The following is a 7180-nucleotide window of genomic DNA, read 5'->3' as shown; positions in this document are numbered from 1 at the left end:
GATTCACCGTGTTACAGTATTGCTTTGTATTTCCCATTCATGAGCCCTTGACCAGTTCTGGGACTTAAGGAGCCGGCAGCCGCACCGAGCTTCGGACCAGCTCCATGTTGGAACGCGAGGGCTGGCTCTGGAACCTCGTGAACCAACGGACACCCGATAGATTAAGAGACACTAACAACTTACTCTAAGTCGTCTGCTTGTGCCAACTCGGCCAACCTCGAGGGCGGCTAAAAGCTACCTCAATCCCGCCCCACAAGCCGCGCGCTCGCACAGCTCCGCAAAGCCCGCGGCTCCCCTAAGCGGTGCCGGAGCCGCTAGCCCGGCATTTCGCCACAGGGCGCAGGGAGGTGGGTGGCTCAACGCAGGAGCGCCCCCTACTGGCCCGCCACAGGCTCAATTAAGGAACTGTGGGTTTTGGGGCTGGGATTACAGCTGGAGCAGCCGGATGCAAAGCAGGCGGGGCAGGGAAGCAGCACGTGACAGCAGCACAGAGTGGGGTCGGGAGGGGCTGTGATCACTCCACCGAGCTCTGTGGGGCCCCCAAAAGCATGGGGCGTGGGGCAGTTGCCCCGACTTGCCCCACGCAAGGGATGGCTCTGACAGTGTGCATGGGGACCTGTCAATCAGGCCACAATTTGGGCCACTCAGGAGTCTGAGATGTCAGAGATGTCTGCCTTTAGTCAGTCACTGAAGGCAACAGGTGCAAACACTAGGCGTTAAGTGTCCTTTCACGCACCCATGCAGGCTTGGGATTCTCACAGCCGGCTCCCTGTCTGGGCTGTCTCTTTCCCCCAGCACTGCCACATGCAGACACACAGGGGATCCCCTCGGCAGGTCTCTGTTCCTGCTGTACAAGCCTTTCCAGCCCAAACAGAGGACTTCCCTCTGCAGATCCCTGACCCGGTAGCTTCTCCCAATCCCTCCCACTCTTTCCCTGGGTACCTGTGTCCTTGACTGCACAGCTCCAGCCCAGGTGGGGAATCAGGTTCTCCTGGGATGACCCAGGGTCTCCTCTGTCCTGAAGTCTGCTCCCCAGCAAGCCTCAGCTCTGCCTGGAGGAGCGGGGAAGAGAGACTGGGTCTCTGACTCTCCCTCTCCAGGCTGCCATGGCTCTCCTCTGGCATCCCCTCCCTCAGATTTTTATGGCTCCATAGTAGCCAATCAAAGCCCGGGGTTGCAATGGGGGCTCTGGTCCAGTAAAAAGCATGCATTGTGCACAGCATACCCTCCATTTGGAAAAGATATTGCACCCTCTGCAAAATTTTTATCCGCCTTTCCTGCAAAGTTTTTAGGCGCAACTCAACCGCTCGGCTTGCAGCCTTTGCAGCTGTTACAATATTATTCGGTAAATATGCCTAGCTAATGGAGTTCTCTCTCTTTAGCATGTGTAAGTCATTAATAAGAAGCTTTTACTGGGTATATATTAGCTTTGAAAAAGGAATCAGGAACAAACTGCAGCCTCACGAACTGTAGCATGTCGCCTTGGCCGCCCCAAATGCCACCCAGAGCTCGCTGCCCCCTGAAAACCCTTGCATGTGGCCTGGGGCACCCCGAAACAGTGGATGGTGAGAGCAGGCCACTCACTGAGCAGGGGGTCTCCCACACCCCCAGGCCCAGGCCGCGGGGGGACTGGCAGGGAATTATGCAAGTGAAATGTTCCTGGGACCTCAGAAATGTGTGGGTGGTCCTAGGAGAGTCACATCACAGAAGTCTGCGTCTGGAAGAGGTTTACTGAACCGGGCTGGTGTCTGTTCAAACTCCTGGAAAGCCAGGTTGGGAGGTCTGCCTCGAGGCACAGGTAACTGGAGCTTCAGGAAACCAGAGTCCACCTGCAAACAGGGTTACTGTGAACATGATCATAGGATAATGTGCTGTCATATTGCACGTCTCCCCCCAGAAAGCAGACCGGGGGTCCTTGGACGCTGCAGCATAGCGTGATGAAACCATGTCTGACTCTGTATGAAAAGAAAGCTCAATCAAAAAGAGTATGGTCAATGATCTGTCAGGCTTTGGGGTGCCTCTTACTCCCAGTCCAGAGCCCCCTGCCCCCCAAATAGTCCTGCCAGTGCCCCTCACTCCCAACCCAACCCAACCCAGGCCTCTCATTCCTAACTAACCTACAGCAGCCAGCCCGGCTGGTGCCCCTGCCCTCCCAGCCCCAAACCCTGCTAGTGGCCCTCACTCCCTACCTGCGGCCCCCTGCCCCTCTGCCCATGCAGTGCCCCTCACTCTCGATCTGAAGCCTCCTGCCCTCCCAGCCCTGCTCCTGACCCGCAGACCCGCAGGGGAGCGACGGGCCCTGACCTCAAGCAAAGAGCACGACCGAGGAGGTCGCTCAGCTTTCCCACGGGTGACACCCCGCTCCGGGGAGCAAGCACAGCCCCGGCAGTGGGGTCACGGGCTGCCTTCCACGGGGCCCTGACACAGTGCCTTGGGGAACAGCGTGGTACCTGCAGCCCTGTCCTGACAGCCGGGCAGCTGCAGAGCTGCTTTGTAAGAGGCCGAGCCTGGGCCAAGGGGGCGATGCCCAGCATAGAGACCCCCGAGGCTGGCACTTGGGGACAGTGCCCAGAGTCTTCCTGTCCCGAAGACCCATCCTGTTCCCCCTGCTGTCGCCAGGGCCCCGGAGCGACCCTTCTGCAACCTTTCCCATGGCTCCTGGTGTTTGCTTCCCATGGCCGGGTTGGCATTGCCCCAGCCCGGCACGCACCCCAGGCAGGGCCCACAAGCCATGGGGCTGCAGGGAGCTCAGCTTCACCCTCAGACCGCACCATGCTCGGCCTTCCCCGCCAGCCCCCTGCCAGCAAGGCCCGGGCACAGCTGGGGGGCGGTGGGACAGGAGTAGAAGTGGAGGCAGAAGCCCCCTGGCTTCCCCCGTCTCCCCAGCCCCGCAGAGCGGGTTTGCCTCTCACCCTGGGGTGCCACCCTCCTGGGGGTACCTGCCCCTCTGCCCAGCTCTGGATGCACCCTGCTGATGCTTAAAGCGGTTCGTTTCTCTGGAGGCCACTAAAATCACAGACACACACTCATTAGATGGCACAAAAGGTGTATTTGCAAATAGGGTCAGAGCAGAGTCAAAAACTCAGATTACTCCGAACCCACCAAGGAATTTTGCAGGCTGTATTTATCTTTTTCCTCCTGGGCACATGTGCAGAAACAGGAACTCTTACAGCTCACTTCCGTTTCATACAAGCATACATGTGGTTACATCACTACATACATCGCATGTATAATATAATTAACTACTTAAGTATGCAGGGCGGAGAGGTAAATATGCATCAGCTAATTAAGCATGCTCAGAGAGTACTATAGGTCACCAAGAGTTCAAACCCCCCGCTTTCAAGGACACAGTCAGTTGAATTCCAGCTTCTGTAATCTGCATGAGAAAGGCTAGGGAGAAGCTGGGGGAGAGACTGCAATTTAGCATAAGAAAAGCTGTGGCAAGGCTGGGAAAGGAAAAAAGTCCTTGGCAGTGTTTCTTTCTTATCGGGTGCAAAATGCAAGCTGTGCATTTCTAACATACTCCATCTCTAACAATATTCCATTTCTAACAGCCCTGCATCCCCGCCAGCGCCGCCCACCTGGCCCCCTCCCATGACGCTGTGCCGCATCGGGCTCGGCCCCGCCCAGCTCGGCCCCAGCTCCGCACCCCCCACGGCTGCCTCGACCCAGCCCGACGGGGCGGGCGGCTGCAAGCAAGGCCCTGGCGGGCGCTGGCACAGGCAGGAGACCCGAGCGGCGGGCGGGTGGGCGGCAGGAGCAGCGGGACGCGGCCGCGGGCCTGAGGCAACGGGCGGCCTGGCGCAGCATGAGGCCTGAGCCCAGGGCACGGGCTCGGGGCCTAGGCCGCAGTCCTGCACTCTCCACATGAGCCTGGCATCGGCTGCAGGCCGGCAACACCGCAGGGTCCCTGGGGATGGGGCTGGTCTGTGGGGATGTGGGCGGGGAGGCAGAAAAGCCCCTGCTCCAGGCTCCCCGGCCCGCTCAGCCCTGGCCCCCGCGCCCAGGCAGCCGTCGCGGCGCAGGCAGCGGGAGGGGCTGTCTGCGGGCTTGCGGGAGCCGGGCGGCCGGGCTCCTCGGTGCCGAGCCACGGCCACGGCCCCAGGGCCGGGGGGAGCGTGTCGGCCCCGCTGCACGGAGAGGAGCGGCTCAGCGCCCTGGGGTGCCCGAGACCACCGCCCCACGCTGCCGGGCACCCAGACGCCCCTGCCCGGGGCAGCGCAGGACCCCCCGGCCCCGGGGCCTGGCAGCGTGCTTCCTCCCCCCGGGAGCAGCCCTGGCCCCCGCACAGGTAGGTGCCTGCCGGCCTGCTCTGGGCCACGCAAGGGCAGAGAGCCAGTCTCGAAGTCTGCCCCGGCCCTTCCCAGCAGGATGCTCTGAATCTGCTCTAGCTGCTTGAGAAAGGGCCCCAAGCCCCGGTGTACTGGGAGGTCCGGGACTTCTCCAGCCTCCAAATGGGGGTGAGCGGGGCATGGGGAGCTCTGCCCCCCGCACTCTGCCTCCTGCCCCGAGATACCCAGTTGTGCTAAAATGTTTAGATAACTTATCAAAAGAAAAACAGCCTGTCAGAGCAGACCATAAAGCTAGGTGAAGAAGAAACAGGACCAGCATTGCACAGTGGTGTTAGAAATAGAATATTGTTAGAAATGCGCAGCTTGCATCTTGCACCTGATAAGGAAGAGATACTGCCAAAGACTTCTTTTTTTCCCAGTCCTGCCACAGCCTTTCTCATGCTAATTGCAGTTTCTCCCCCTCACCTGCCTTAAGTCTTTCTCATGCAGATTGCAGGAGCCAAAATTCAATTATCTGTGTCCTTGAAAGGGGGGGGGGAGTAAACTTTTGGTGACCTGTTGTAGTTTCTGAGCATGCTTAATTAGCTGATGCATATTTACCTCTCCGCCCTGCATACTTACGTAGTTAATAATACTATACATGCGATGTATGTAGTGATGTAACTTACATGAATGCTTGTATGAAACGGAAGTAAGCTGTAAGAGTTCCTGTTTCTGCACACGTGCCCAGGAGAAAGAAGATAAATTTCGCTTGCGAATACCAATGCTTGTTCAGAGTAATCTGAGTACTTGACTCTGCTCTGACCTTTGTTTGCAAATATCACCTTTGTGCCATTTAATGTATGTGTGTCTGTGATTTTTGGCAGGCCTCCAGAGAAACGAACCGCTTTATGCATCAGTGGGGAAGGAAAGGAGCTTAAAAACCCTCCCTCTTTCCCAAGGATAGAAATCCCAAATCACTGACACCTCCCAAGTCTACAAAATATTCAGGACAGTGCAGTTCCAAAAGTTTCAGTGAAAGAAAGAATTTAAATCGAACCAATCAGAGGCCACTAATCAGAATATTAAAAGCAGTCACCTGTCAATATTGGGCAGGGGCTGGCGGGATATTTGGAGAGCCCAGCCAATTCAAGAGGACCTGCGTGCCCCCCTCTTCCCACCCCTCGAGTCTTCCCAGCCGGGGTAGGTGCGAGACTATGCGGTGCTGTTGTGGGCACAGACAGACTTCAGCATAAATGCAGGTTCTCATGTTTTAAGGTGCAAGCAAGTAGAAGTTGGGCTGTAGACCTGTTTCTGCCTCTTTTCTCAGTAGCCCGCTCACAAGGTGACCTGTAATCTGGATAACTGAATTGGCGCCTGACTGGAGCGCAGGTCATTGTGTGATAGCAATTTGTATTTGCACTATTTTTTTGGTAAGTGAGGTGTTCGCAACTTGAGTTTTGCTCCACTGGAGAAGTCAGTCCTCTGGCATGGGTAGCACTAATACCCTGCCTGATAAAGAGGGAATGGAGGAAATTCTCAAACAAGAGGTATCTGATATGGGGGATCAGGATGGAAAGGGGGTACATTTGACACTCCAACCCCCTGCAGGAACTTCTGTGAAGAATGGGGTGGGTGGGTTAAAAGGAATTAAAAAAGGGGTAAATGCAGGGAGAAGGCAGCTGTCCTTCAAGGACTGCACATGGTTGCAAAGGAGACTCCTGAAAAGGTACAGAGCTGAGAAGAGGAGCATCAAGATATTAGGGCCCAGGGACAAGCCCCAGAGGATGTATGTACGCGATTACGGGCACAGGTTTTACACCTGGATGGCCGGGCTTGAACGGACGGCGTTCACCTCCCAGCTGCTGACCGACAAGTAAGCTCCCGGCCGTCAGAGGCAGCTCAATGAAGTGCCAAGCTCATAACGTCCCACCAGCAAGACAGTGCGGGGCTGCTAGGGCCGCTCTGGGGGCAGCTGGACAACCCCAGACGACGGGGGGGATCACGGGCAGCGTGAAGTACGAAGCAGGCAGTCAGAGGAGCGGCTTCAAGCTAACGGGGAATAGCGGCTGCCGTCACTTCCACAGGGATGGGGACGATGACCCTGATCAATGTGACACCCAATACAAGGGTGGAAATGACCGGTGTAGCCCAGAGGGGGAAGGCAATCTAAAACCAGCCCCATGGCTCCTACAGGACTTAAAACTGAGACTACGGCTCCCTGAAGCCAAAGTCTGGTCACAAAAGCGCTTAGGGCGCTTGTACACATGACGGGGTTTAGTCCTTCAGGTTTGCGCCCCATGCCCCCTAAACTGACACAGTGGGTTTTTGATTGAAACGCTGGGTTTTATTTTTCCACGGCGGTATACACATCCGTGTCCTGGAGGCCACAGGTTCCAGCTGAGGGCAGATGTGTCAAGAGGTCTGAGCCTTTTTTCATGCTTCAGTGGAGCCTGCCTTGTCTCCCGCAGCCTGGGGGTGAGCTCCGGTGGGGCGAGCAGCTCCTGAGCTGTGGGGGGTCCTGGTCTTTCCCTCCACGGTGGCGGCGATCCCCCAGTCCACCGGGGTGGGCTGCGAGCGGGCCGGATGCTGTCCCAGTTTGAAGACTCCCGATTCAACGTGTCCACTAGTCCGCCTGGGTCCCCAGCGCCCCGTGTACCGCGCCCACCGCCTTCTCTGGCCACCGGCACGCTGAGCCCTCCCTGGACCGTCTCCCTACGCTCCCCCAGGGACAAGCCAACCTGTTCCCAGGCAGCCCCACTTTCTCTGCAACCTTCTTAAAAAGTCATGCTCAAAAATCAAAGCGGCCACAATGCTAAAGCCCAGGCCAAGCTGTGGAGAGCGATACGATCAGTGCAACCCACTCCCTGACACACAGCGTGTCACAGACTCATCGAGAGCAAGGGGGA

At 57.3% G+C, this 7180-nt stretch overlaps 1 protein-coding gene across 1 annotated transcript in view; it reads left to right on the top strand.

The window, feature by feature from the left end:
- Positions 1–4131: 4131 nt before the first annotated feature.
- Positions 4132–7180, top strand: part of LOC149865370 (olfactory receptor 5V1-like) — a 64329-nt gene continuing 61280 nt past the window's right edge. Inside the window, exon 1 of the mRNA XM_090046267.1 lies at positions 4132–4291. The gene's annotated coding sequence lies outside the window, so the exon portion shown is untranslated. The remainder of the gene's footprint in view (positions 4292–7180) is intronic.

Source organism: Crocodylus siamensis, chromosome 4 (assembly GCF_052110815.1).
Source record: "Crocodylus siamensis isolate JL-2025a chromosome 4, ASM5211081v1, whole genome shotgun sequence".
NCBI lineage: Eukaryota > Metazoa > Chordata > Crocodylia > Crocodylidae > Crocodylus > Crocodylus siamensis.
This window is presented reverse-complemented; position numbering and strand designations above follow the sequence as displayed.